Source organism: Coffea eugenioides, unplaced genomic scaffold (assembly GCF_003713205.1).
Source record: "Coffea eugenioides isolate CCC68of unplaced genomic scaffold, Ceug_1.0 ScVebR1_1170;HRSCAF=1979, whole genome shotgun sequence".
Lineage (NCBI taxonomy): Eukaryota > Viridiplantae > Streptophyta > Magnoliopsida > Gentianales > Rubiaceae > Coffea > Coffea eugenioides.
The window spans coordinates 33489-60200 of record NW_020861553.1 but is presented as its reverse complement, the minus strand read 5'-3'; the positions used below and the strand labels follow the sequence as shown (position 1 = coordinate 60200).

The 26712-nt window shown below is 44.5% G+C and overlaps 1 pseudogene; it reads left to right on the top strand.

The window, feature by feature from the left end:
* Positions 1-1679: 1679 nt before the first annotated feature.
* The window catches only part of LOC113755065, a 29820-nt pseudogene continuing 4787 nt past the window's right edge, over positions 1680-26712 (top strand).

Below are 26712 nucleotides of genomic sequence, written 5' to 3'. Positions count from 1 at the left end.
CTACTACACAGGTTCAACAAGAGATCAGATCCTTGGCCGCGAATACCGCGCAGCTCCAGCAGGACACCAAAGCTGACAAGAAGGACCAAGATGTTCGAATAAGTCAACTGGTAACTGCCATCAACCGCTTGGAGTCTCACGTTTATGGGAAACTGCCATCGCAACCCGAGGTAAATCTCAGGAATGTAAGTGCCATGACGCTGAGGAGTGGCAAGGAACTGGAAGGGCCTACAGTGAAAAATTCAAAAAGCAAAAGTGAGGAGGAGATAGAAAAGGAAATTGAAGAGGAAGGACGTATCCGAGAAGATCCTAAGGTAACATTCACTTCTCCACCCACTACTACATCTAACTTACCTCCTTTCCCTTCCAGGTTGGCGAAGACAAGAAAAGTAGAAAAGGAAAAGGAACTTTTGGATGTATTCAGGAAAGTAGAGATTAACATCCCCCTACTGGATGCAATCAAGCAGATACCAAAATATGTCAAATTTTTGAAGGACTTGTGCACCCACAAGAGGAAGCTAAGGGGAGATGAACGAGTGGCGGTAGGAGAAAACGTGTCAGCCATGCTCCAAAGGAAACTCCCACCAAAATGTGAAGACCCAAGTATGTTCACCATTCCCTGCAAGATAGGAGGTGCCTCAATTAGGAAGGCAATGTTGGATTTAGGGGCGTCAATCAATGTAATGCCTAAAACAATTTATACGTCCCTTAATCTTGATCCATTAAAAGGCACAGGCATTATAATCCAACTTGCAGACCGCACCAATGGTTACCCAGAAGGGTTAGTTGAAAATGTTTTGGTGCAGGTCAACGAGTTAGTTTTTCCTGCAGATTTCTATGTCCTAGACATGGGGGATGAGAGGGCACTAAATCCGTCTCCTATTTTGTTAGGTAGGCCATTTTTAAGCACTGCTAGGACAAAAATAGATGTAAATGAGGGTACTTTGTCGATGGAGTTTGATGAGAAAATTGTAAATTTTAATATTTTTGAAGCGATGAAGTACCCAGATGAGACTAACTCTGTTTATGCTTTAAGTGCTGTTGAGCCCCTTGTACAGGAAATATTTGAATTGGATGGGGTTGATGCACTGGCAGTGGCATTAGCCAAACATCTTGAGTTGGGAGCAACTCCTGATGTAGAATTGAGTGATGAGTTATACCGGGCTGTTGGAGCACTGCATTCGCTCCCACCAATTTCTCCAAGGTATGAGCTTACTTCTGTTTTTGTACCAGAAACTCAGGCAAAATTGTTGCCTTCTATTGTGCAGGCGCCTGAGTTGGAGCTCAAGCCTCTCCCAAAGCATTTGAAGTATGCTTTTCTCGGGGACAATGAGACACTGCCAGTCATCATATCTGCACACCTGTCACCAGGGCAAGAAGACAGACTAATTCGTCTTCTTCGGGATCATAAGGAGGCAATTGGGTGGAGCGTAGCAGATATCAAGGGAATTAGCCCCTCTTTATGCATGCATCGGATCCGGCTTGAGGAGGATGCAAAACCAGTGAGGCAGGCGCAACGGAGATTGAACCCACTAATTATGGAAGTGGTCAAGAAGGAGATACTTAAACTCCTAGAAGTGGGGATCATTTTCGCCATCTCAGATAGTCCTTGGGTGAGCCCAGTGCAAGTAGTCCCGAAAAATGCGGGAGTAACTGTTGAGGAGAACTAAGAGGGGGAGATGGTCCCGGTGAGAAAATCCACGGGATGGCGCCAGTGCATAGATTACCGGCGTCTGAATGCTGTGACAAAGAAGGACCACTTCCCTCTACCTTTTATTGATCAGATGATAGAAAGGTTAGCTGGCCGTGTCTATTATTGTTTTCTTGATGGTTTCTCTGGTTATTTTCAGATCGCAATAGCACCAGAGGATCAGGAGAAAACTACCTTCACCTGCCCCTTTGGTACATTTGCCTATCAGAGGATGCCTTTCGACCTCTGCAACGCCCCAACAACTTTTCAGAGGTGTATGGTAAGTATATTCTCTGAGTATGTAGAAAAAATTATTGAGGTGTTTATGGATGATTTTAGTGTGTATGGAGATAGTTTTGATGAATGCCTTGATAATTTGGCTTTAATTTTGAAAATATGCATTGAGACAAATTTGGTTCTGAATTGGAAAAAATGACATTTCATGGTGGATCATGGTATTGTTTTAGGGCATGTAGTGTCGTCCAGGGGTATAGAGGTAGACAAGGCAAAAGTCGATATTATTTCTGCTTTACCGTACCCCGCAAGTGTGCGGGAGGTGCGCTCCTTTTTGGGTCATGCAGGGTTCTACAGGAGATTCATCAAAGATTTCTCCAAAATTGGAGCGCCCCTGTTCAAACTGTTGCAAAAAGATGTAGCATATGACTTCACTGAGGAGTGCAAGGTGGCATTTGACAGGTTGAGGGAGTCATTGACATCACCACCTGTTATCCAACCTCCAGACTGGAGCCTCCCATTTGAGATAATGTGTGACGCGAGTGATTATGCAGTGGGAGCGGTGCTGGGGCAACGGATTGGCAGAGCTGCACATGCAATCTATTATGCATCGAAGGCGTTAAATGGAGCTCAACTCAACTACTCTACAACAGAAAAAGAATTGCTAGCTGTGGTTTTTGCATTAGAAAAATTTAGACCTTATTTGTTAGGTGCAAAAATAACAGTTTTCTCTGATCATGCAGCCTTGAGATACTTGATGACGAAGAAGGATGCTAAACCAAGGCTCATCAGATGGATCCTGCTCCTTCAGGAGTTCAACTTGGAGATTAAAGATAAAAGTGGGGCAGAAAATTTAGTTGCTGATCACTTGAGCCGCTTGCTTGCTCATAAGGAGGAGCCACCATTGAGGGAGGCATTTCCAGAGGAACAACTACTTGCTGTGAACGCGTCTGTACCCTGGTATGCCGATTTAGTAAATTTCTTAGTGATTAATCAATTGCCTGCAGGGTGGCCAAAGGCTAAGAGGGACAAGTTGAAAAGTGATGCTAAATATTACATTTGGGATGACCCGTACCTTTGGAGACAATGTTCGGATCAAGTGCTCAGGAGGTGTGTAAGCGCAGGTGAATTTCACTCCATTTTAAATTTCTGTCATTCGTTTGCATGTGGAGGGCATTTTGGGCCCAAGCGAACAGCTCGGAAAGTGTTAGAGAGTGGCTTTTACTGGCCTACCCTGTTTAAAGACGCTTATTTATTCTGTAAATCCTGTGATAGGTGTCAAAGGGTGGGGAATATTTTTCGTAGGGACCAAATGCTTCAAACCCCCATATTCCTTGTTGAAATTTTTGATGTTTGGGGGATAGATTTTATGGGTCCTTTCCCCTCATCTTTTGGTTTCCTATACATTTTACTTGCTGTGGATTATGTCTCTAAATGGGTGGAAGCCAAAGCCACCCGTACTAATGATTTTAGAGTGGTTGCAGAGTTTTTAAAATCTAATATCTTCGTCCGTTTCGGAATGCCAAGAGCTGTAGTTAGTGATAGAGGGACACATTTCTGCAACAAGACTATCACTACCTTGTTTCGAAGATACGATGCACTCCATAAGGTATCCACACCGTATCACCCACAGGCAAACGGTCAGGCCGAGGTGTCAAACAGGGAAATCAAGTCGATCTTGGAGAAGATGGTGCGTCCGGATAGGAAGGATTGGAGTTTAAAGCTAGAAGACGCACTATGGGCGTATAGAACAGCGTATAAGACGCCAATTGGGATGTCTCCTTATAGACTTGTTTTCGGTAAGGCTTGCCATCTCCCCGTGGAGTTCGAACACAAGGCGTTTTGGGCAGTGAAGCAGTGTAACATGGGATTAGATGAAGCAGGGGTCCAAAGGAAATTGCAACTACAAGAGTTAGAGGAAATAAGGAATGAAGCGTATGAGAATGCCACGATCTATAAGGAAAAGAGTAAAATCTTTCATGATCAGCAGGTTTCTAGGAAAACTTTTGTAGTGGGGCAAAAAGTCCTCTTGTATCACTCAAGGCTTAAACTTTTTTCCGGTAAGTTGCGTTCTCGTTGGATTGGTCCATTTGTCGTTTCTAATGTGTTCCATTATGGTGCAGTGGAGATCCAAAATTTAAAAACGGAGAAAAAGTTCGTGGTGAATGGCCATCGTCTCAAACCTTATTACGAGGGTTTCTATGTTGAAGAAGTAGAAGTTGAACACCTCCAAGATCCACTTTATCATGCTTGAGGGTTCTGGCCATGTCTAGCCAAAGACATTAAAGAAAGGCGCTACTTGGGAGGCAACCCAAGACTATTTGTTTTAGTTTTCATGCATTTTTGAAGTTTTAGTTAAGTGTTAGTGTCAATTAATGGTTTGATGTTTGGTGGCAGGGAATTAGCGGTTAGGCGTGCCCACGCCAGATGGTCACGCCTGAAGAAAAAGGAATTTTCGCTCAGGTTCTGCGACCTCCATAGTAGTTAGACGTGATCACGCCAGGTGGTCACGCCTGACGGAGGGAATTTTCGTTCAGGATCTGCGGGCTTCATAGCAATTAAGTGTGCCCACGCCAGGTGGTCACGTTTAAAAAATAAAAAAAACAAACTTCCGTAGCCCTACTTCTTCTTTTCTTCCCTTTTCTTTCTTTCTTCTTTCTTCTTCCTTTTCTTTCTTTTCTTCTTTTCCTTCTTTTGCTTGGTCCGCCGTCGCACCGCACGCCGCCGCTCCTCGCTGCCTGCCGCCGCCCATCGCGCTGCCGCCACTGACCAGCCGCACTCCGCTAGCTCGCCGCCCAGTCCGCCGCTGCCTTTCCCTCCTGCGCTGGTCCAGATCCATCCAGCAGCAGCCGCAGTCGCGGACCACAGCCCGCGCGCGCAGACCAACGGCCTTCAGCCCCTCCAGCGCGCGCGACTCCAGCCCACACGCGCGCGAGCTCCAGCAGCCAGGCGCGCAGCTTTTGCGCGCAGTCCGTGCGCCGCCCACGAGCTCAGCGCGAGCACCAGCCGCGCATCCCCCGCACAGTCTACCAGCCCGCGCGCCACTCCCCACCGCACAGCAGCAACCTCCAGGCGCGCGACTCAGCCCAGCAGTCCGCCGCCACGGCCATCGCGCACCAACCCAGCTAGGCAGACCCAGCAGCTCCAGCAGCCAAACGCTCGGGCTCCAGCAGTCATTGCGCGCGATCTCTAAGACCACCATCGCAGGCCACGCGCGTCCCTCCTCAACCTGTCAAATGAGTTGAAAAATTTTTTCTCCGGTGATATCTCTCTTTCATTTACTGTCCCTAATTAGCTGAGGCCAGATTCTTAATTTTTGTTTAGCAGAGGACAGATTTTTACTTTCTTAGCTGAGGCCAGATTTTTAATTTCTTGTTTGATTTTAGGTGCTGTGATATATCTGGGTTGATTATGGTTTATTTGTGAAATTTTGTGCTCAACCAGAAATATTTGGGGGAAATTTGCTACGTTTGTCTAGTTAAGTGATTTTGGGGTTATTTGGTAGTGTTTGGGAAAATTTTGGCTGTTCACAGGATTCATTGGCTTTTGGGGTAGTTTTATTGTTGATTGTGCATTTGTCTGCGATTGGAAGCTGTGATTGGGACTCTTTGCTGATTCGGCTGCCTATTGACCTCTTTTGTGCACATTTGCCTTGCTTCTGTCCTACCCGTTAGCCCAAATGACCAAACCAAAAACTAAAGGCAAGAACAAGCCATCCACCTCCACCCCTCAGCCTACGGTCCCCTTAGAGGGACCTGCCCCATCGACTGGGCCTGGAGGGCCCCGTACCCGCCTTGGACGGAATAGGGAGGTTCATATCTCCTTTCCGGCCCATTTTGGCGGTAATTTGACCTTCACCCGGGCTGCCGACAAGGAGCGGTATGTTTCGGCTTGCACAAGGAAGATAATTCCTTGTAAATACATCCATGGCCCTACACTTGATTTGCTAAACCTGAGGGATGAGGTCACGCAGCACTTGACTAATGTAGGTTGGGCCCGCTATGCTTCTATCAATCTACCGGCTTTTACTGAACTCACATGGGAATTCTATACTACTTTTGAATTTAATATTCCTGATGAATTCTCCGTTACCACTCCTGGGGTAGTGAGGTTTCGATTAATGGGTAGAGAGTTCAACCAATCTATCACTGAATTTAATTTGGCTCTTGGGTTTATTGATATTCCTTACTCCCAGAGTGAGGAGTATATGCACAGTGCGTGCGAATATATAGAGCCATTTTTCTCTCATTACCTTGATTATTGGAACGGTTTGTCGGTTGATCGCCAAGTCTATGACCCCAGCCAGTCTAAGGCTTCTTATCTTAAGAGCGCCGCCTACCGGTATTTACATAGATTCATTGCTTATAGTTTTTCAGGTAGGAAGGATAGCTCGGGTACTCTAACCAAACCCGAGTTCTTTTTCGTATGGTGCATGGTCACTCGGACTAGGGTCAATTTGGGTAGTTGGTTTGCCCTCCACCTCCGAACTGTGCTAAGTAAGAAGAATAAGCCATTAATCTTAGGCTCATTTATCACTCAGTTGGCTGTAAATCTTGGGGTTTTGGACTTGAATAATCATAACTTACATCGTGCTTGTATTATGGAGCCCCTTGATTTGGTTTGTTTGGAGAAGATGGGTCTTGTGCGACAGGTGAATGGCGCTTTCCAGTTTGCCCCTCCGGGACCAATCTCCGTTCCTCCGAAGCGCAAAGCTTCCAAATCCACTGCTCCGGAGGCTGGTGGTCCGTCCACGGATGCCCCCGGACCATCCTCTTCGGTACCTCCACCATCTTCCTCCGTCGATAGCCAGCTTGCAGCACTCCGGTTCCAGATGCAGCACATGGACCCTCGTATGGATCGGATGGAGCGTCAAATGGGCGGGGTGACCCAGAATATAGCGCAGTATCTCCATCACGTGGGCTTCCGCCCGCCTTTTCCTCCACAACCGTGATTCATTTCTACCCTCCTCCGTTTTAAGGGAAGTGTCGTTGCCCCAATAACTCTGATTTGGTCTTACTTTGCTTACATTGAGAGCAATGTAATGTTTAGGTGTGGGGGAGGGTTAACTATGCTTTGGTTGTGTTTTTAGTTGTCTGATTATGCTCTTCCTAACCTTAGTAGTTCCTTTCTTTAAACGATGATGAATGCAAATTGGGATATGAGCGTACATAGTAAGTTCATGCCATGGGGTGTTCTATTTTCCGTGATACTGAATTGCTTGATAAATATGCTGAACTTGACATAAATTTGACCACTCGTGCGATTTTTGAGCCTAATTTTTCGTTTGTGAGTGGTTAGTGCACATGGTTTGTCATTCTAGAACTTGCTCGGTTATGCATGTCAAGACCACATTTAAATGAGTTTAATGCATTGAAATGATAGGGCACTTAGGAATGAGCCATTTTTTGGACTTTCTCAAAACCAGCCCTTGGATTATTTACTACCATTAGGGAGCCAAGTTGAGCCTTAACCCGTATTCTTTGCTTGAGATCCCAGCTCTTAGTCGTGAAATCTTTTTAGACTTTCTTTTTGAATCTCGTGTGAAGAAGTGCTTTGATTTCATTATACAGACTTTTGGAGTATTATTCGAAGGGCATTACACCCATTTATAAAAAAAAAGAGAGAGAAAGAGAAAAGAAAAAAAAAAGGGATGTGAAAAGGAGACAAAGTGCAGGAAACCAGCAAGTAAAGTTTACTTTTAGGGTGCTGGTTGGGAGTATATAAAAAAAAAAGAGAAAAAAAAGAAAAAAAGAAAAAAAACGAGAGGGGGAGTAGATGAATGAAAGAGGAGAAAAGGCAAAGGTTGTGGCAAGTGCTAATTCACTGCATTCGTGTGGTGGTCAAGAATGCCTTCAAATGTACAAGAATCCGTGTAATGAATTTCTGAGCATTTCCTTTATACTTTTACACCCTCTTGACTCCTTTTTATCCTACCTTCTCACCCTAGCCCCATTACAACCTTGCAAGTCCCTTGATTGCTGCATTTAAATTCATGAGTAAGTGGTGGAGATATGATATATGAGCAAGCTTATGGTAGTGTCATTCTATTGTGTTGTCTTGAGAGCCATCTTATATACATTTCATATACACTTTGGAGTGAATGAGTGCACTTTAAACTGCGAGAATTGTTGATTTGGTATATTCTGATTTCGATAAGGTTATTGGGGAACTCGGAATGCCATTCTTGGTGTGAACTGCTGTGATTTGCTTAGCATCTTGATTGTACTTCTGAGTTAATTATGCTTGAGGGCAAGCATAGTTCAGGTGTGGGGGAGATTGATAGGTTGCATTTTAGTGGGTATTTTGGGCATTATTGCATAATTAATTGACTAAATATTTTCGTTAATTGGGTGGATTCTACTGATATTTTGTTTTGGCGCTAATTGCAGGAATGGTTGCTGAAAAGTGCTTAAATTCAACTCTTAGAAGATTCATCGGACGTGGGGCCCGCTTGAGACGCTGAAGAAACCTAATTGTAATAGATTTTATTTTAATATATTTCTAGGGAGTCTGGCTGCAATTTTGGACAAGGAATAAATTTCGGCTATTGGGGATATTATTTATCTCTCGCGCGGCTTAGGTTAGGGGGTTGTTCTTTCCTTTGTTTTGTTTTTCTTGACTCTGGAAGGAGGGGAGAGCGCAGCTCTGTAGAGAGAAAGAAAACCCCCATTGTTGACATTTGCTAGGATTGCTTTTCATATTATGTTGACTTGAGCAGTTGTTATTTTCTAATCTATCAATTGAATTGGGTTGACCAAAATTGGAAGACAAGAGAAGCAATTGAAAACAAAACCTCTCGTATGTCTCTTTGGTGATAAAAAGAAAGAAAGCAAAGTGCAGCCGCCATTGTGGACTTGGTGGGCTCTCTCTTTACTCGATTTTGACCAAAAATTGGGGGACCATCCGACGTATGCTTTAGAGGAAAATTGGCAGCAATAAAAAAGCTTCCTTGCGTTTTCCTCTGGGGCTGACCGAAGCGAAGGAAAAGTGCTCTGCAAACCTCCCCAAACTCCACGCGCTGCTTGCCCTTCATTAATGGAGGGCTAATTCTCCAATTCTAGTCAAGGGGGCAACTGACGAATTGGTTCATCGATTATTGTGAGATCTAAGCCGTTGTTAATTATTTTCTCCGTTTATTGGTATTTATATACTCCCTGCTCTTAATTGTTATAGTTCTTATAGTTCTTATGTATGATTGATTAGTGCGCAATAATTAATTATTCATAGAGACTATTTTGCTAAATAGGGGTAATTGAATCCGTAATTGTTCGTTACCTCTATCCCAGTAGCAACTGGTATAATTGGATTTATGTCAGGGGAATGTATGATCTAGCTTAAATAAACCCTCGTAGCGTGTTTATTGGTTAGGATTGGGCCTTTCTAATTATTAACGCAATCTGGAAATTAAATCCTACGGTCGTACCTAGGGTTGTTTTTGGGTTAGAGAAATAGTTAACGGTCGTACCTTAGCTATCGATAAATTAAGGAAGGGTTGGTTGTTTAGCGCGTGCGAGACAACTAGAACCAATCTATTAATAAATGTTGGAATTATCTGTGATTCGATGATCAGTGCATGAACCATTTCTGAAGTGTACCCTTGGCTAGAGTTTCTTTTAATCATTTCTTTAAATTAATTATTTTCTGCAGTTACTTTATTTTTAGCATTTAATCGTGAAAACCCCCATTTGTCTCGATTCAAAAAGGAACGAATTTCTCTCCAGTCCCTGAGGAGACGACCCTGCTTACCACTATCTGCTAGTTAGTGAATTCAGTTAAATACTTAATTCAGGTATATCGGATTAAGCAAACTCTTCGGGAACAGGGTGAATCAAGTAACCCATTGCACACCTAGAGTCCCTGCTCCAGTACTCGAATTGATTATTGACTGCTTTAGGTGGTAGTTAGGTTTTATTTATTATTATTGCACAGGTTCGACACCTGTCAATTTTTGGCGCCGTTGCCGGGGACTGGCGTTTGAATTATTTGTTTCTTTTTGAATTCAATTTTTATTTTGTTTTATTTTATTTTTCTTTTTCTTGGTATTTTTGCTAATTTATGCCCCGTTCTTCTCGCACAGGTGACTTGGTATACGATCCTGAAGTTGAGAAGGCAGCGCGTAGGCGAAGGCAAGAGACCAAGAGACGAAAAGAATGGCACTTATTTTCTGCAAACGAGTCAGTAGAAAACGAATTTAGCATGGCCAACACCCAGACATTAAGGGAGCTGGCTACCCCAGACCTGACTCATCAGCCCTTGTGCATCACGTTCCCAACTCTGGCTGAAAATACCTCTTTCGAGCTGAAATCGGGGTTGATTCAGCTCCTGCCTTCGTTCCATGGTCTCTCTGGCGAGGAACCCCACAAACATGTCAAGAAATTCGAAATAGTTTGCTCTAGCATGAAACCTCCTGGGGTCACTGAGGAGCAAATAAGACTGAGAGCCTTCCCTTTCTCTCTCAAGGATGCAGCGAAGGATTGGCTATACTACCTACCTGCAGGTAGTATCACCACGTGGGCACAATTGAAGAAGAAATTCCTGGAGAAATTTTTCCCCGCATCCCGGGCTGCAAGTTTGAGGAAGGAGATTTGCAGCATCAAGCAGTACTCCGGGGAGTCATTGTACGATTTTTGGAAAAGGTTCAACAAGTTGTGCGCTAGATGCCCACAGCATCAGATTAGTGAACAACTGTTGATCCAGTACTTCTATGAGGGACTCCAGTCAACTGACAGGAGTATTATTGACGCTGCGAGTGGAGGAGCCCTGGCGAACAAGACACCGAGGGAAGCGTGGGACCTTATTGAAGCCATGGCAGAAAACTCTCAGCAGTTCGGCTTCCGTGAGAGCAATCCTACCCGTAGGGTCAATGAGTCAGAGACGTCATCCATCCAGCAGCAACTGTCAGAGTTGACATCTGCTGTCAGGCAATTGGCCATGAGAGACACACCGCGAGCAAAGGTGTGTGGAATCTGTACTAGCATGGACCACTGCACGGAATCGTGCCCCATTCTGCAAGAGGACGGGGCGGAACAGGTAAATATGGCCGGAGGCGTGCCCGCGCCCCGCAGGCAGTATGACCCGTATTCCAACACATACAACCCTGGTTGGAGAGACCATCCCAATCTCAGTTATGGGAACAGGCAACAAGGTTCATTCCCGAATCGTCCACCAGGATTCCACCAGCCTTGGCAACCAAAATCTCAACCCTCATCCTCCAATACAGGAATCTCCTTGGAGGACCTTGTCAAGAATCTGGCCACGACTACTACCAACCTGGCCACGACTACTACACAGGTTCAACAAGAGATCAGATCCTTGGCCGCGAATACCGCGCAGCTCCAGCAGGACACCAAAGCTGACAAGAAGGACCAAGATGTTCGAATAAGTCAACTGGTAACTGCCATCAACCGCTTGGAGTCTCACGTTTATGGGAAACTGCCATCGCAACCCGAGGTAAATCTCAGGAATGTAAGTGCCATGACGCTGAGGAGTGGCAAGGAACTGGAAGGGCCTACAGTGAAAAATTCAAAAAGCAAAAGTGAGGAGGAGATAGAAAAGGAAATTGAAGAGGAAGGACGTATCCGAGAAGATCCTAAGGTAACATTCACTTCTCCACCCACTACTACATCTAACTTACCTCCTTTCCCTTCCAGGTTGGCGAAGACAAGAAAAGTAGAAAAGGAAAAGGAACTTTTGGATGTATTCAGGAAAGTAGAGATTAACATCCCCCTACTGGATGCAATCAAGCAGATACCAAAATATGTCAAATTTTTGAAGGACTTGTGCACCCACAAGAGGAAGCTAAGGGGAGATGAACGAGTGGCGGTAGGAGAAAACGTGTCAGCCATGCTCCAAAGGAAACTCCCACCAAAATGTGAAGACCCAAGTATGTTCACCATTCCCTGCAAGATAGGAGGTGCCTCAATTAGGAAGGCAATGTTGGATTTAGGGGCGTCAATCAATGTAATGCCTAAAACAATTTATACGTCCCTTAATCTTGATCCATTAAAAGGCACAGGCATTATAATCCAACTTGCAGACCGCACCAATGGTTACCCAGAAGGGTTAGTTGAAAATGTTTTGGTGCAGGTCAACGAGTTAGTTTTTCCTGCAGATTTCTATGTCCTAGACATGGGGGATGAGAGGGCACTAAATCCGTCTCCTATTTTGTTAGGTAGGCCATTTTTAAGCACTGCTAGGACAAAAATAGATGTAAATGAGGGTACTTTGTCGATGGAGTTTGATGAGAAAATTGTAAATTTTAATATTTTTGAAGCGATGAAGTACCCAGATGAGACTAACTCTGTTTATGCTTTAAGTGCTGTTGAGCCCCTTGTACAGGAAATATTTGAATTGGATGGGGTTGATGCACTGGCAGTGGCATTAGCCAAACATCTTGAGTTGGGAGCAACTCCTGATGTAGAATTGAGTGATGAGTTATACCGGGCTGTTGGAGCACTGCATTCGCTCCCACCAATTTCTCCAAGGTATGAGCTTACTTCTGTTTTTGTACCAGAAACTCAGGCAAAATTGTTGCCTTCTATTGTGCAGGCGCCTGAGTTGGAGCTCAAGCCTCTCCCAAAGCATTTGAAGTATGCTTTTCTCGGGGACAATGAGACACTGCCAGTCATCATATCTGCACACCTGTCACCAGGGCAAGAAGACAGACTAATTCGTCTTCTTCGGGATCATAAGGAGGCAATTGGGTGGAGCGTAGCAGATATCAAGGGAATTAGCCCCTCTTTATGCATGCATCGGATCCGGCTTGAGGAGGATGCAAAACCAGTGAGGCAGGCGCAACGGAGATTGAACCCACTAATTATGGAAGTGGTCAAGAAGGAGATACTTAAACTCCTAGAAGTGGGGATCATTTTCGCCATCTCAGATAGTCCTTGGGTGAGCCCAGTGCAAGTAGTCCCGAAAAATGCGGGAGTAACTGTTGAGGAGAACTAAGAGGGGGAGATGGTCCCGGTGAGAAAATCCACGGGATGGCGCCAGTGCATAGATTACCGGCGTCTGAATGCTGTGACAAAGAAGGACCACTTCCCTCTACCTTTTATTGATCAGATGATAGAAAGGTTAGCTGGCCGTGTCTATTATTGTTTTCTTGATGGTTTCTCTGGTTATTTTCAGATCGCAATAGCACCAGAGGATCAGGAGAAAACTACCTTCACCTGCCCCTTTGGTACATTTGCCTATCAGAGGATGCCTTTCGACCTCTGCAACGCCCCAACAACTTTTCAGAGGTGTATGGTAAGTATATTCTCTGAGTATGTAGAAAAAATTATTGAGGTGTTTATGGATGATTTTAGTGTGTATGGAGATAGTTTTGATGAATGCCTTGATAATTTGGCTTTAATTTTGAAAATATGCATTGAGACAAATTTGGTTCTGAATTGGAAAAAATGACATTTCATGGTGGATCATGGTATTGTTTTAGGGCATGTAGTGTCGTCCAGGGGTATAGAGGTAGACAAGGCAAAAGTCGATATTATTTCTGCTTTACCGTACCCCGCAAGTGTGCGGGAGGTGCGCTCCTTTTTGGGTCATGCAGGGTTCTACAGGAGATTCATCAAAGATTTCTCCAAAATTGGAGCGCCCCTGTTCAAACTGTTGCAAAAAGATGTAGCATATGACTTCACTGAGGAGTGCAAGGTGGCATTTGACAGGTTGAGGGAGTCATTGACATCACCACCTGTTATCCAACCTCCAGACTGGAGCCTCCCATTTGAGATAATGTGTGACGCGAGTGATTATGCAGTGGGAGCGGTGCTGGGGCAACGGATTGGCAGAGCTGCACATGCAATCTATTATGCATCGAAGGCGTTAAATGGAGCTCAACTCAACTACTCTACAACAGAAAAAGAATTGCTAGCTGTGGTTTTTGCATTAGAAAAATTTAGACCTTATTTGTTAGGTGCAAAAATAACAGTTTTCTCTGATCATGCAGCCTTGAGATACTTGATGACGAAGAAGGATGCTAAACCAAGGCTCATCAGATGGATCCTGCTCCTTCAGGAGTTCAACTTGGAGATTAAAGATAAAAGTGGGGCAGAAAATTTAGTTGCTGATCACTTGAGCCGCTTGCTTGCTCATAAGGAGGAGCCACCATTGAGGGAGGCATTTCCAGAGGAACAACTACTTGCTGTGAACGCGTCTGTACCCTGGTATGCCGATTTAGTAAATTTCTTAGTGATTAATCAATTGCCTGCAGGGTGGCCAAAGGCTAAGAGGGACAAGTTGAAAAGTGATGCTAAATATTACATTTGGGATGACCCGTACCTTTGGAGACAATGTTCGGATCAAGTGCTCAGGAGGTGTGTAAGCGCAGGTGAATTTCACTCCATTTTAAATTTCTGTCATTCGTTTGCATGTGGAGGGCATTTTGGGCCCAAGCGAACAGCTCGGAAAGTGTTAGAGAGTGGCTTTTACTGGCCTACCCTGTTTAAAGACGCTTATTTATTCTGTAAATCCTGTGATAGGTGTCAAAGGGTGGGGAATATTTTTCGTAGGGACCAAATGCTTCAAACCCCCATATTCCTTGTTGAAATTTTTGATGTTTGGGGGATAGATTTTATGGGTCCTTTCCCCTCATCTTTTGGTTTCCTATACATTTTACTTGCTGTGGATTATGTCTCTAAATGGGTGGAAGCCAAAGCCACCCGTACTAATGATTTTAGAGTGGTTGCAGAGTTTTTAAAATCTAATATCTTCGTCCGTTTCGGAATGCCAAGAGCTGTAGTTAGTGATAGAGGGACACATTTCTGCAACAAGACTATCACTACCTTGTTTCGAAGATACGATGCACTCCATAAGGTATCCACACCGTATCACCCACAGGCAAACGGTCAGGCCGAGGTGTCAAACAGGGAAATCAAGTCGATCTTGGAGAAGATGGTGCGTCCGGATAGGAAGGATTGGAGTTTAAAGCTAGAAGACGCACTATGGGCGTATAGAACAGCGTATAAGACGCCAATTGGGATGTCTCCTTATAGACTTGTTTTCGGTAAGGCTTGCCATCTCCCCGTGGAGTTCGAACACAAGGCGTTTTGGGCAGTGAAGCAGTGTAACATGGGATTAGATGAAGCAGGGGTCCAAAGGAAATTGCAACTACAAGAGTTAGAGGAAATAAGGAATGAAGCGTATGAGAATGCCACGATCTATAAGGAAAAGAGTAAAATCTTTCATGATCAGCAGGTTTCTAGGAAAACTTTTGTAGTGGGGCAAAAAGTCCTCTTGTATCACTCAAGGCTTAAACTTTTTTCCGGTAAGTTGCGTTCTCGTTGGATTGGTCCATTTGTCGTTTCTAATGTGTTCCATTATGGTGCAGTGGAGATCCAAAATTTAAAAACGGAGAAAAAGTTCGTGGTGAATGGCCATCGTCTCAAACCTTATTACGAGGGTTTCTATGTTGAAAAAGTAGAAGTTGAACACCTCCAAGATCCACTTTATCATGCTTGAGGGTTCTGGCCATGTCTAGCCAAAGACATTAAAGAAAGGCGCTACTTGGGAGGCAACCCAAGACTATTTGTTTTAGTTTTCATGCATTTTTGAAGTTTTAGTTAAGTGTTAGTGTCAATTAATGGTTTGATGTTTGGTGGCAGGGAATTAGCGGTTAGGCGTGCCCACGCCAGATGGTCACGCCTGAAGAAAAAGGAATTTTCGCTCAGGTTCTGCGACCTCCATAGTAGTTAGACGTGATCACGCCAGGTGGTCACGCCTGACGGAGGGAATTTTCGTTCAGGATCTGCGGGCTTCATAGCAATTAAGTGTGCCCACGCCAGGTGGTCACGTTTAAAAAATAAAAAAAACAAACTTCCGTAGCCCTACTTCTTCTTTTCTTCCCTTTTCTTTCTTTCTTCGTTGATTCAGCTCCTGCCTTCGTTCCATGGTCTCTCTGGCGAGGAACCCCACAAACATGTCAAGAAATTCGAAATAGTTTGCTCTAGCATGAAACCTCCTGGGGTCACTGAGGAGCAAATAAGACTGAGAGCCTTCCCTTTCTCTCTCAAGGATGCAGCGAAGGATTGGCTATACTACCTACCTGCAGGTAGTATCACCACGTGGGCACAATTGAAGAAGAAATTCCTGGAGAAATTTTTCCCCGCATCCCGGGCTGCAAGTTTGAGGAAGGAGATTTGCAGCATCAAGCAGTACTCCGGGGAGTCATTGTACGATTTTTGGAAAAGGTTCAACAAGTTGTGCGCTAGATGCCCACAGCATCAGATTAGTGAACAACTGTTGATCCAGTACTTCTATGAGGGACTCCAGTCAACTGACAGGAGTATTATTGACGCTGCGAGTGGAGGAGCCCTGGCGAACAAGACACCGAGGGAAGCGTGGGACCTTATTGAAGCCATGGCAGAAAACTCTCAGCAGTTCGGCTTCCGTGAGAGCAATCCTACCCGTAGGGTCAATGAGTCAGAGACGTCATCCATCCAGCAGCAACTGTCAGAGTTGACATCTGCTGTCAGGCAATTGGCCATGAGAGACACACCGCGAGCAAAGGTGTGTGGAATCTGTACTAGCATGGACCACTGCACGGAATCGTGCCCCATTCTGCAAGAGGACGGGGCGGAACAGGTAAATATGGCCGGAGGCGTGCCCGCGCCCCGCAGGCAGTATGACCCGTATTCCAACACATACAACCCTGGTTGGAGAGACCATCCCAATCTCAGTTATGGGAACAGGCAACAAGGTTCATTCCCGAATCGTCCACCAGGATTCCACCAGCCTTGGCAACCAAAATCTCAACCCTCATCCTCCAATACAGGAATCTCCTTGGAGGACCTTGTCAAGAATCTGGCCACGACTACTACCAACCTGGCCACGACTACTACACAGGTTCAACAAGAGATCAGATCCTTGGCCGCGAATACCGCGCAGCTCCAGCAGGACACCAAAGCTGACAAGAAGGACCAAGATGTTCGAATAAGTCAACTGGTAACTGCCATCAACCGCTTGGAGTCTCACGTTTATGGGAAACTGCCATCGCAACCCGAGGTAAATCTCAGGAATGTAAGTGCCATGACGCTGAGGAGTGGCAAGGAACTGGAAGGGCCTACAGTGAAAAATTCAAAAAGCAAAAGTGAGGAGGAGATAGAAAAGGAAATTGAAGAGGAAGGACGTATCCGAGAAGATCCTAAGGTAACATTCACTTCTCCACCCACTACTACATCTAACTTACCTCCTTTCCCTTCCAGGTTGGCGAAGACAAGAAAAGTAGAAAAGGAAAAGGAACTTTTGGATGTATTCAGGAAAGTAGAGATTAACATCCCCCTACTGGATGCAATCAAGCAGATACCAAAATATGTCAAATTTTTGAAGGACTTGTGCACCCACAAGAGGAAGCTAAGGGGAGATGAACGAGTGGCGGTAGGAGAAAACGTGTCAGCCATGCTCCAAAGGAAACTCCCACCAAAATGTGAAGACCCAAGTATGTTCACCATTCCCTGCAAGATAGGAGGTGCCTCAATTAGGAAGGCAATGTTGGATTTAGGGGCGTCAATCAATGTAATGCCTAAAACAATTTATACGTCCCTTAATCTTGATCCATTAAAAGGCACAGGCATTATAATCCAACTTGCAGACCGCACCAATGGTTACCCAGAAGGGTTAGTTGAAAATGTTTTGGTGCAGGTCAACGAGTTAGTTTTTCCTGCAGATTTCTATGTCCTAGACATGGGGGATGAGAGGGCACTAAATCCGTCTCCTATTTTGTTAGGTAGGCCATTTTTAAGCACTGCTAGGACAAAAATAGATGTAAATGAGGGTACTTTGTCGATGGAGTTTGATGAGAAAATTGTAAATTTTAATATTTTTGAAGCGATGAAGTACCCAGATGAGACTAACTCTGTTTATGCTTTAAGTGCTGTTGAGCCCCTTGTACAGGAAATATTTGAATTGGATGGGGTTGATGCACTGGCAGTGGCATTAGCCAAACATCTTGAGTTGGGAGCAACTCCTGATGTAGAATTGAGTGATGAGTTATACCGGGCTGTTGGAGCACTGCATTCGCTCCCACCAATTTCTCCAAGGTATGAGCTTACTTCTGTTTTTGTACCAGAAACTCAGGCAAAATTGTTGCCTTCTATTGTGCAGGCGCCTGAGTTGGAGCTCAAGCCTCTCCCAAAGCATTTGAAGTATGCTTTTCTCGGGGACAATGAGACACTGCCAGTCATCATATCTGCACACCTGTCACCAGGGCAAGAAGACAGACTAATTCGTCTTCTTCGGGATCATAAGGAGGCAATTGGGTGGAGCGTAGCAGATATCAAGGGAATTAGCCCCTCTTTATGCATGCATCGGATCCGGCTTGAGGAGGATGCAAAACCAGTGAGGCAGGCGCAACGGAGATTGAACCCACTAATTATGGAAGTGGTCAAGAAGGAGATACTTAAACTCCTAGAAGTGGGGATCATTTTCGCCATCTCAGATAGTCCTTGGGTGAGCCCAGTGCAAGTAGTCCCGAAAAATGCGGGAGTAACTGTTGAGGAGAACTAAGAGGGGGAGATGGTCCCGGTGAGAAAATCCACGGGATGGCGCCAGTGCATAGATTACCGGCGTCTGAATGCTGTGACAAAGAAGGACCACTTCCCTCTACCTTTTATTGATCAGATGATAGAAAGGTTAGCTGGCCGTGTCTATTATTGTTTTCTTGATGGTTTCTCTAGTTATTTTCAGATCGCAATAGCACCAGAGGATCAGGAGAAAACTACCTTCACCTGCCCCTTTGGTACATTTGCCTATCAGAGGATGCCTTTCGACCTCTGCAACGCCCCAACAACTTTTCAGAGGTGTATGGTAAGTATATTCTCTGAGTATGTAGAAAAAATTATTGAGGTGTTTATGGATGATTTTAGTGTGTATGGAGATAGTTTTGATGAATGCCTTGATAATTTGGCTTTAATTTTGAAAATATGCATTGAGACAAATTTGGTTCTGAATTGGAAAAAATGACATTTCATGGTGGATCATGGTATTGTTTTAGGGCATGTAGTGTCGTCCAGGGGTATAGAGGTAGACAAGGCAAAAGTCGATATTATTTCTGCTTTACCGTACCCCGCAAGTGTGCGGGAGGTGCGCTCCTTTTTGGGTCATGCAGGGTTCTACAGGAGATTCATCAAAGATTTCTCCAAAATTGGAGCGCCCCTGTTCAAACTGTTGCAAAAAGATGTAGCATATGACTTCACTGAGGAGTGCAAGGTGGCATTTGACAGGTTGAGGGAGTCATTGACATCACCACCTGTTATCCAACCTCCAGACTGGAGCCTCCCATTTGAGATAATGTGTGACGCGAGTGATTATGCAGTGGGAGCGGTGCTGGGGCAACGGATTGGCAGAGCTGCACATGCAATCTATTATGCATCGAAGGCGTTAAATGGAGCTCAACTCAACTACTCTACAACAGAAAAAGAATTGCTAGCTGTGGTTTTTGCATTAGAAAAATTTAGACCTTATTTGTTAGGTGCAAAAATAACAGTTTTCTCTGATCATGCAGCCTTGAGATACTTGATGACGAAGAAGGATGCTAAACCAAGGCTCATCAGATGGATCCTGCTCCTTCAGGAGTTCAACTTGGAGATTAAAGATAAAAGTGGGGCAGAAAATTTAGTTGCTGATCACTTGAGCCGCTTGCTTGCTCATAAGGAGGAGCCACCATTGAGGGAGGCATTTCCAGAGGAACAACTACTTGCTGTGAACGCGTCTGTACCCTGGTATGCCGATTTAGTAAATTTCTTAGTGATTAATCAATTGCCTGCAGGGTGGCCAAAGGCTAAGAGGGACAAGTTGAAAAGTGATGCTAAATATTACATTTGGGATGACCCGTACCTTTGGAGACAATGTTCGGATCAAGTGCTCAGGAGGTGTGTAAGCGCAGGTGAATTTCACTCCATTTTAAATTTCTGTCATTCGTTTGCATGTGGAGGGCATTTTGGGCCCAAGCGAACAGCTCGGAAAGTGTTAGAGAGTGGCTTTTACTGGCCTACCCTGTTTAAAGACGCTTATTTATTCTGTAAATCCTGTGATAGGTGTCAAAGGGTGGGGAATATTTTTCGTAGGGACCAAATGCTTCAAACCCCCATATTCCTTGTTGAAATTTTTGATGTTTGGGGGATAGATTTTATGGGTCCTTTCCCCTCATCTTTTGGTTTCCTATACATTTTACTTGCTGTGGATTATGTCTCTAAATGGGTGGAAGCCAAAGCCACCCGTACTAATGATTTTAGAGTGGTTGCAGAGTTTTTAAAATCTAATATCTTCGTCCGTTTCGGAATGCCAAGAGCTGTAGTTAGTGATAGAGGGACACATTTCTGCAACAAGACTATCACTACCTTGTTTCGAAGATACGATGCACTCCATAAGGTATCCACACCGTATCACCCACAGGCAAACGGTCAGGCCGAGGTGTCAAACAGGGAAATCAAGTCGATCTTGGAGAAGATGGTGCGTCCGGATAGGAAGGATTGGAGTTTAAAGCTAGAAGACGCACTATGGGCGTATAGAACAGCGTATAAGACGCCAATTGGGATGTCTCCTTATAGACTTGTTTTCGGTAAGGCTTGCCATCTCCCCGTGGAGTTCGAACACAAGGCGTTTTGGGCAGTGAAGCAGTGTAACATGGGATTAGATGAAGCAGGGGTCCAAAGGAAATTGCAACTACAAGAGTTAGAGGAAATAAGGAATGAAGCGTATGAGAATGCCACGATCTATAAGGAAAAGAGTAAAATCTTTCATGATCAGCAGGTTTCTAGGAAAACTTTTGTAGTGGGGCAAAAAGTCCTCTTGTATCACTCAAGGCTTAAACTTTTTTCCGGTAAGTTGCGTTCTCGTTGGATTGGTCCATTTGTCGTTTCTAATGTGTTCCATTATGGTGCAGTGGAGATCCAAAATTTAAAAACGGAGAAAAAGTTCGTGGTGAATGGCCATCGTCTCAAACCTTATTACGAGGGTTTCTATGTTGAAAAAGTAGAAGTTGAACACCTCCAAGATCCACTTTATCATGCTTGAGGGTTCTGGCCATGTCTAGCCAAAGACATTAAAGAAAGGCGCTACTTGGGAGGCAACCCAAGACTATTTGTTTTAGTTTTCATGCATTTTTGAAGTTTTAGTTAAGTGTTAGTGTCAATTAATGGTTTGATGTTTGGTGGCAGGGAATTAGCGGTTAGGCGTGCCCACGCCAGATGGTCACGCCTGAAGAAAAAGGAATTTTCGCTCAGGTTCTGCGACCTCCATAGTAGTTAGACGTGATCACGCCAGGTGGTCACGCCTGACGGAGGGAATTTTCGTTCAGGATCTGCGGGCTTCATAGCAATTAAGCGTGCCCACGCCAGGTGGTCACGTTTAAAAAAAAAACAAAACAAACTTTCGTAGCCCTACTTCTTCTTTTCTTCCCTTTTCTTTCTTTCTTCTTTCTTCTTCCTTTTCTTTCTTTTCTTCTTTTCCTTCTTTTGCTTGGTCCGCCGTCGCACCGCACGCCGCCGCTCCTCGCTGCCTGCCGCCGCCCATCGCGCTGCCGCCACTGACCAGCCGCACTCCGCTAGCTCGCCGCCCAGTCCGCCGCTGCCTTTCCCTCCTGCGCTGGTCCAGATCCATCCAGCAGCAGCCGCAGTCGCGGACCACAGCCCGCGCGCGCAGACCAACGGCCTTCAGCCCCTCCAGCGCGCGCGACTCCAGCCCACACGCGCGCGAGCTCCAGCAGCCAGGCGCGCAGCTTTTGCGCGCAGTCCGTGCGCCGCCCACGAGCTCAGCGCGAGCACCAGCCGCGCATCCCCCGCACAGTCTACCAGCCCGCGCGCCACTCCCCACCGCACAGCAGCAACCTCCAGGCGCGCGACTCAGCCCAGCAGTCCGCCGCCACGGCCATCGCGCACCAACCCAGCTAGGCAGACCCAGCAGCTCCAGCAGCCAAACGCTCGGGCTCCAGCAGTCATTGCGCGCGATCTCTAAGACCACCATCGCAGGCCACGCGCGTCCCTCCTCAACCTGTCAAATGAGTTGAAAAATTTTTTCTCCGGTGATATCTCTCTTTCATTTACTGTCCCTAATTAGCTGAGGCCAGATTCTTAATTTTTGTTTAGCAGAGGACAGATTTTTACTTTCTTAGCTGAGGCCAGATTTTTAATTTCTTGTTTGATTTTAGGTGCTGTGATATATCTGGGTTGATTATGGTTTATTTGTGAAATTTTGTGCTCAACCAGAAATATTTGGGGGAAATTTGCTACGTTTGTCTAGTTAAGTGATTTTGGGGTTATTTGGTAGTGTTTGGGAAAATTTTGGCTGTTCACAGGATTCATTGGCTTTTGGGGTAGTTTTATTGTTGATTGTGCATTTGTCTGCGATTGGAAGCTGTGATTGGGACTCTTTGCTGATTCGGCTGCCTATTGACCTCTTTTGTGCACATTTGCCTTGCTTCTGTCCTACCCGTTAGCCCAAATGACCAAACCAAAAACTAAAGGCAAGAACAAGCCATCCACCTCCACCCCTCAGCCTACGGTCCCCTTAGAGGGACCTGCCCCATCGACTGGGCCTGGAGGGCCCCGTACCCGCCTTGGACGGAATAGGGAGGTTCATATCTCCTTTCCGGCCCATTTTGGCGGTAATTTGACCTTCACCCGGGCTGCCGACAAGGAGCGGTATGTTTCGGCTTGCACAAGGAAGATAATTCCTTGTAAATACATCCATGGCCCTACACTTGATTTGCTAAACCTGAGGGATGAGGTCACGCAGCACTTGACTAATGTAGGTTGGGCCCGCTATGCTTCTATCAATCTACCGGCTTTTACTGAACTCACATGGGAATTCTATACTACTTTTGAATTTAATATTCCTGATGAATTCTCCGTTACCACTCCTGGGGTAGTGAGGTTTCGATTAATGGGTAGAGAGTTCAACCAATCTATCACTGAATTTAATTTGGCTCTTGGGTTTATTGATATTCCTTACTCCCAGAGTGAGGAGTATATGCACAGTGCGTGCGAATATATAGAGCCATTTTTCTCTCATTACCTTGATTATTGGAACGGTTTGTCGGTTGATCGCCAAGTCTATGACCCCAGCCAGTCTAAGGCTTCTTATCTTAAGAGCGCCGCCTACCGGTATTTACATAGATTCATTGCTTATAGTTTTTCAGGTAGGAAGGATAGCTCGGGTACTCTAACCAAACCCGAGTTCTTTTTCGTATGGTGCATGGTCACTCGGACTAGGGTCAATTTGGGTAGTTGGTTTGCCCTCCACCTCCGAACTGTGCTAAGTAAGAAGAATAAGCCATTAATCTTAGGCTCATTTATCACTCAGTTGGCTGTAAATCTTGGGGTTTTGGACTTGAATAATCATAACTTACATCGTGCTTGTATTATGGAGCCCCTTGATTTGGTTTGTTTGGAGAAGATGGGTCTTGTGCGACAGGTGAATGGCGCTTTCCAGTTTGCCCCTCCGGGACCAATCTCCGTTCCTCCGAAGCGCAAAGCTTCCAAATCCACTGCTCCGGAGGCTGGTGGTCCGTCCACGGATGCCCCCGGACCATCCTCTTCGGCACCTCCACCATCTTCCTCCGTCGATAGCCAGCTTGCAGCCCTCCGGTTCCAGATGCAGCACATGGACACTCGTATGGATCGGATGGAGCGTCAAATGGGCGGGGTGGCCCAGAATATAGCGCAGTATCTCCATCACGTGGGCTTCCGCCCGCCTTTTCCTCCACAACCGTGATTCATTTCTACCCTCCTCCGTTTTAAGGGAAGTGTCGTTGCCCCAATAACTCTGATTTGGTCTTACTTTGCTTACATTGAGAGCAATGTAATGTTTAGGTGTGGGGGAGGGTTAACTATGCTTTGGTTGTGTTTTTAGTTGTCTGATTATGCTCTTCCTAACCTTAGTAGTTCCTTTCTTTAAACGATGATGAATGCAAATTGGGATATGAGCGTACATAGTAAGTTCATGCCATGGGGTGTTCTATTTTCCGTGATACTGAATTGCTTGATAAATATGCTGAACTTGACATAAATTTGACCACTCGTGCGATTTTTGAGCCTAATTTTTCGTTTGTGAGTGGTTAGTGCACATGGTTTGTCATTCTAGAACTTGCTCGGTTATGCATGTCAAGACCACATTTAAATGAGTTTAATGCATTGAAATGATAGGGCACTTAGGAATGAGCCATTTTTTGGACTTTCTCAAAACCAGCCCTTGGATTATTTACTACCATTAGGGAGCCAAGTTGAGCCTTAACCCGTATTCTTTGCTTGAGATCCCAGCTCTTAGTCGTGAAATCTTTTTAGACTTTCTTTTTGAATCTCGTGTGAAGAAGTGCTTTGATTTCATTATACAGACTTTTGGAGTATTATTCGAAGGGCATTACACCCATTTATAAAAAAAAAGAGAGAGAAAGAGAAAAGAAAAAAAAAAGGGATGTGAAAAGGAGACAAAGTGCAGGAAACCAGCAAGTAAAGTTTACTTTTAGGGTGCTGGTTGGGAGTATATAAAAAAAAAAGAGAAAAAAAAGAAAAAAAGAAAAAAAACGAGAGGGGGAGTAGATGAATGAAAGAGGAGAAAAGGCAAAGGTTGTGGCAAGTGCTAATTCACTGCATTCGTGTGGTGGTCAAGAATGCCTTCAAATGTACAAGAATCCGTGTAATGAATTTCTGAGCATTTCCTTTATACTTTTACACCCTCTTGACTCCTTTTTATCCTACCTTCTCACCCTAGCCCCATTACAACCTTGCAAGTCCCTTGATTGCTGCATTTAAATTCATGAGTAAGTGGTGGAGATATGATATATGAGCAAGCTTATGGTAGTGTCATTCTATTGTGTTGTCTTGAGAGCCATCTTATATACATTTCATATACACTTTGGAGTGAATGAGTGCACTTTAAACTGCGAGAATTGTTGATTTGGTATATTCTGATTTCGATAAGGTTATTGGGGAACTCGGAATGCCATTCTTGGTGTGAACTGCTGTGATTTGCTTAGCATCTTGATTGTACTTCTGAGTTAATTATGCTTGAGGGCAAGCATAGTTCAGGTGTGGGGGAGATTGATAGGTTGCATTTTAGTGGGTATTTTGGGCATTATTGCATAATTAATTGACTAAATATTTTCGTTAATTGGGTGGATTCTACTGATATTTTGTTTTGGCGCTAATTGCAGGAATGGTTGCTGAAAAGTGCTTAAATTCAACTCTTAGAAGATTCATCGGACGTGGGGCCCGCTTGAGACGCTGAAGAAACCTAATTGTAATAGATTTTATTTTAATATATTTCTAGGGAGTCTGGCTGCAATTTTGGACAAGGAATAAATTTCGGCTATTGGGGATATTATTTATCTCTCGCGCGGCTTAGGTTAGGGGGTTGTTCTTTCCTTTGTTTTGTTTTTCTTGACTCTGGAAGGAGGGGAGAGCGCAGCTCTGTAGAGAGAAAGAAAACCCCCATTGTTGACATTTGCTAGGATTGCTTTTCATATTATGTTGACTTGAGCAGTTGTTATTTTCTAATCTATCAATTGAATTGGGTTGACCAAAATTGGAAGACAAGAGAAGCAATTGAAAACAAAACCTCTCGTATGTCTCTTTGGTGATAAAAAGAAAGAAAGCAAAGTGCAGCCGCCATTGTGGACTTGGTGGGCTCTCTCTTTACTCGATTTTGACCAAAAATTGGGGGACCATCCGACGTATGCTTTAGAGGAAAATTGGCAGCAATAAAAAAGCTTCCTTGCGTTTTCCTCTGGGGCTGACCGAAGCGAAGGAAAAGTGCTCTGCAAACCTCCCCAAACTCCACGCGCTGCTTGCCCTTCATTAATGGAGGGCTAATTCTCCAATTCTAGTCAAGGGGGCAACTGACGAATTGGTTCATCGATTATTGTGAGATCTAAGCCGTTGTTAATTATTTTCTCCGTTTATTGGTATTTATATACTCCCTGCTCTTAATTGTTATAGTTCTTATAGTTCTTATGTATGATTGATTAGTGCGCAATAATTAATTATTCATAGAGACTATTTTACTAAATAGGGGTAATTGAATCCGTAATTGTTCGTTACCTCTATCCCAGTAGCAACTGGTATAATTGGATTTATGTCAGGGGAATGTATGATCTAGCTTAAATAAACCCTCGTAGCGTGTTTATTGGTTAGGATTGGGCCTTTCTAATTATTAACGCAATCTGGAAATTAAATCCTACGGTCGTACCTAGGGTTGTTTTTGGGTTAGAGAAATAGTTAACGGTCGTACCTTAGCTATCGATAAATTAAGGAAGGGTTGGTTGTTTAGCGCGTGCGAGACAACTAGAACCAATCTATTAATAAATGTTGGAATTATCTGTGATTCGATGATCAGTGCATGAACCATTTCTGAAGTGTACCCTTGGCTAGAGTTTCTTTTAATCATTTCTTTAAATTAATTATTTTCTGCAGTTACTTTATTTTTAGCATTTAATCGTGAAAACCCCCATTTGTCTCGATTCAAAAAGGAACGAATTTCTCTCCAGTCCCTGAGGAGACGACCCTGCACACCTAGAGTCCCTGCTCCAGTACTCGAATTGATTATTGACTGCTTTAGGTGGTAGTTAGGTTTTATTTATTATTATTGCACAGGTTCGACACCTGTCAATTTTTGGCGCCGTTGCCGGGGACTGGCGTTTGAATTATTTGTTTCTTTTTGAATTCAATTTTTATTTTGTTTTATTTTATTTTTCTTTTTCTTGGTATTTTTGCTAATTTATGCCCCGTTCTTCTCGCACAGGTGACTTGGTATACGATCCTGAAGTTGAGAAGGCAGCGCGTAGGCGAAGGCAAGAGACC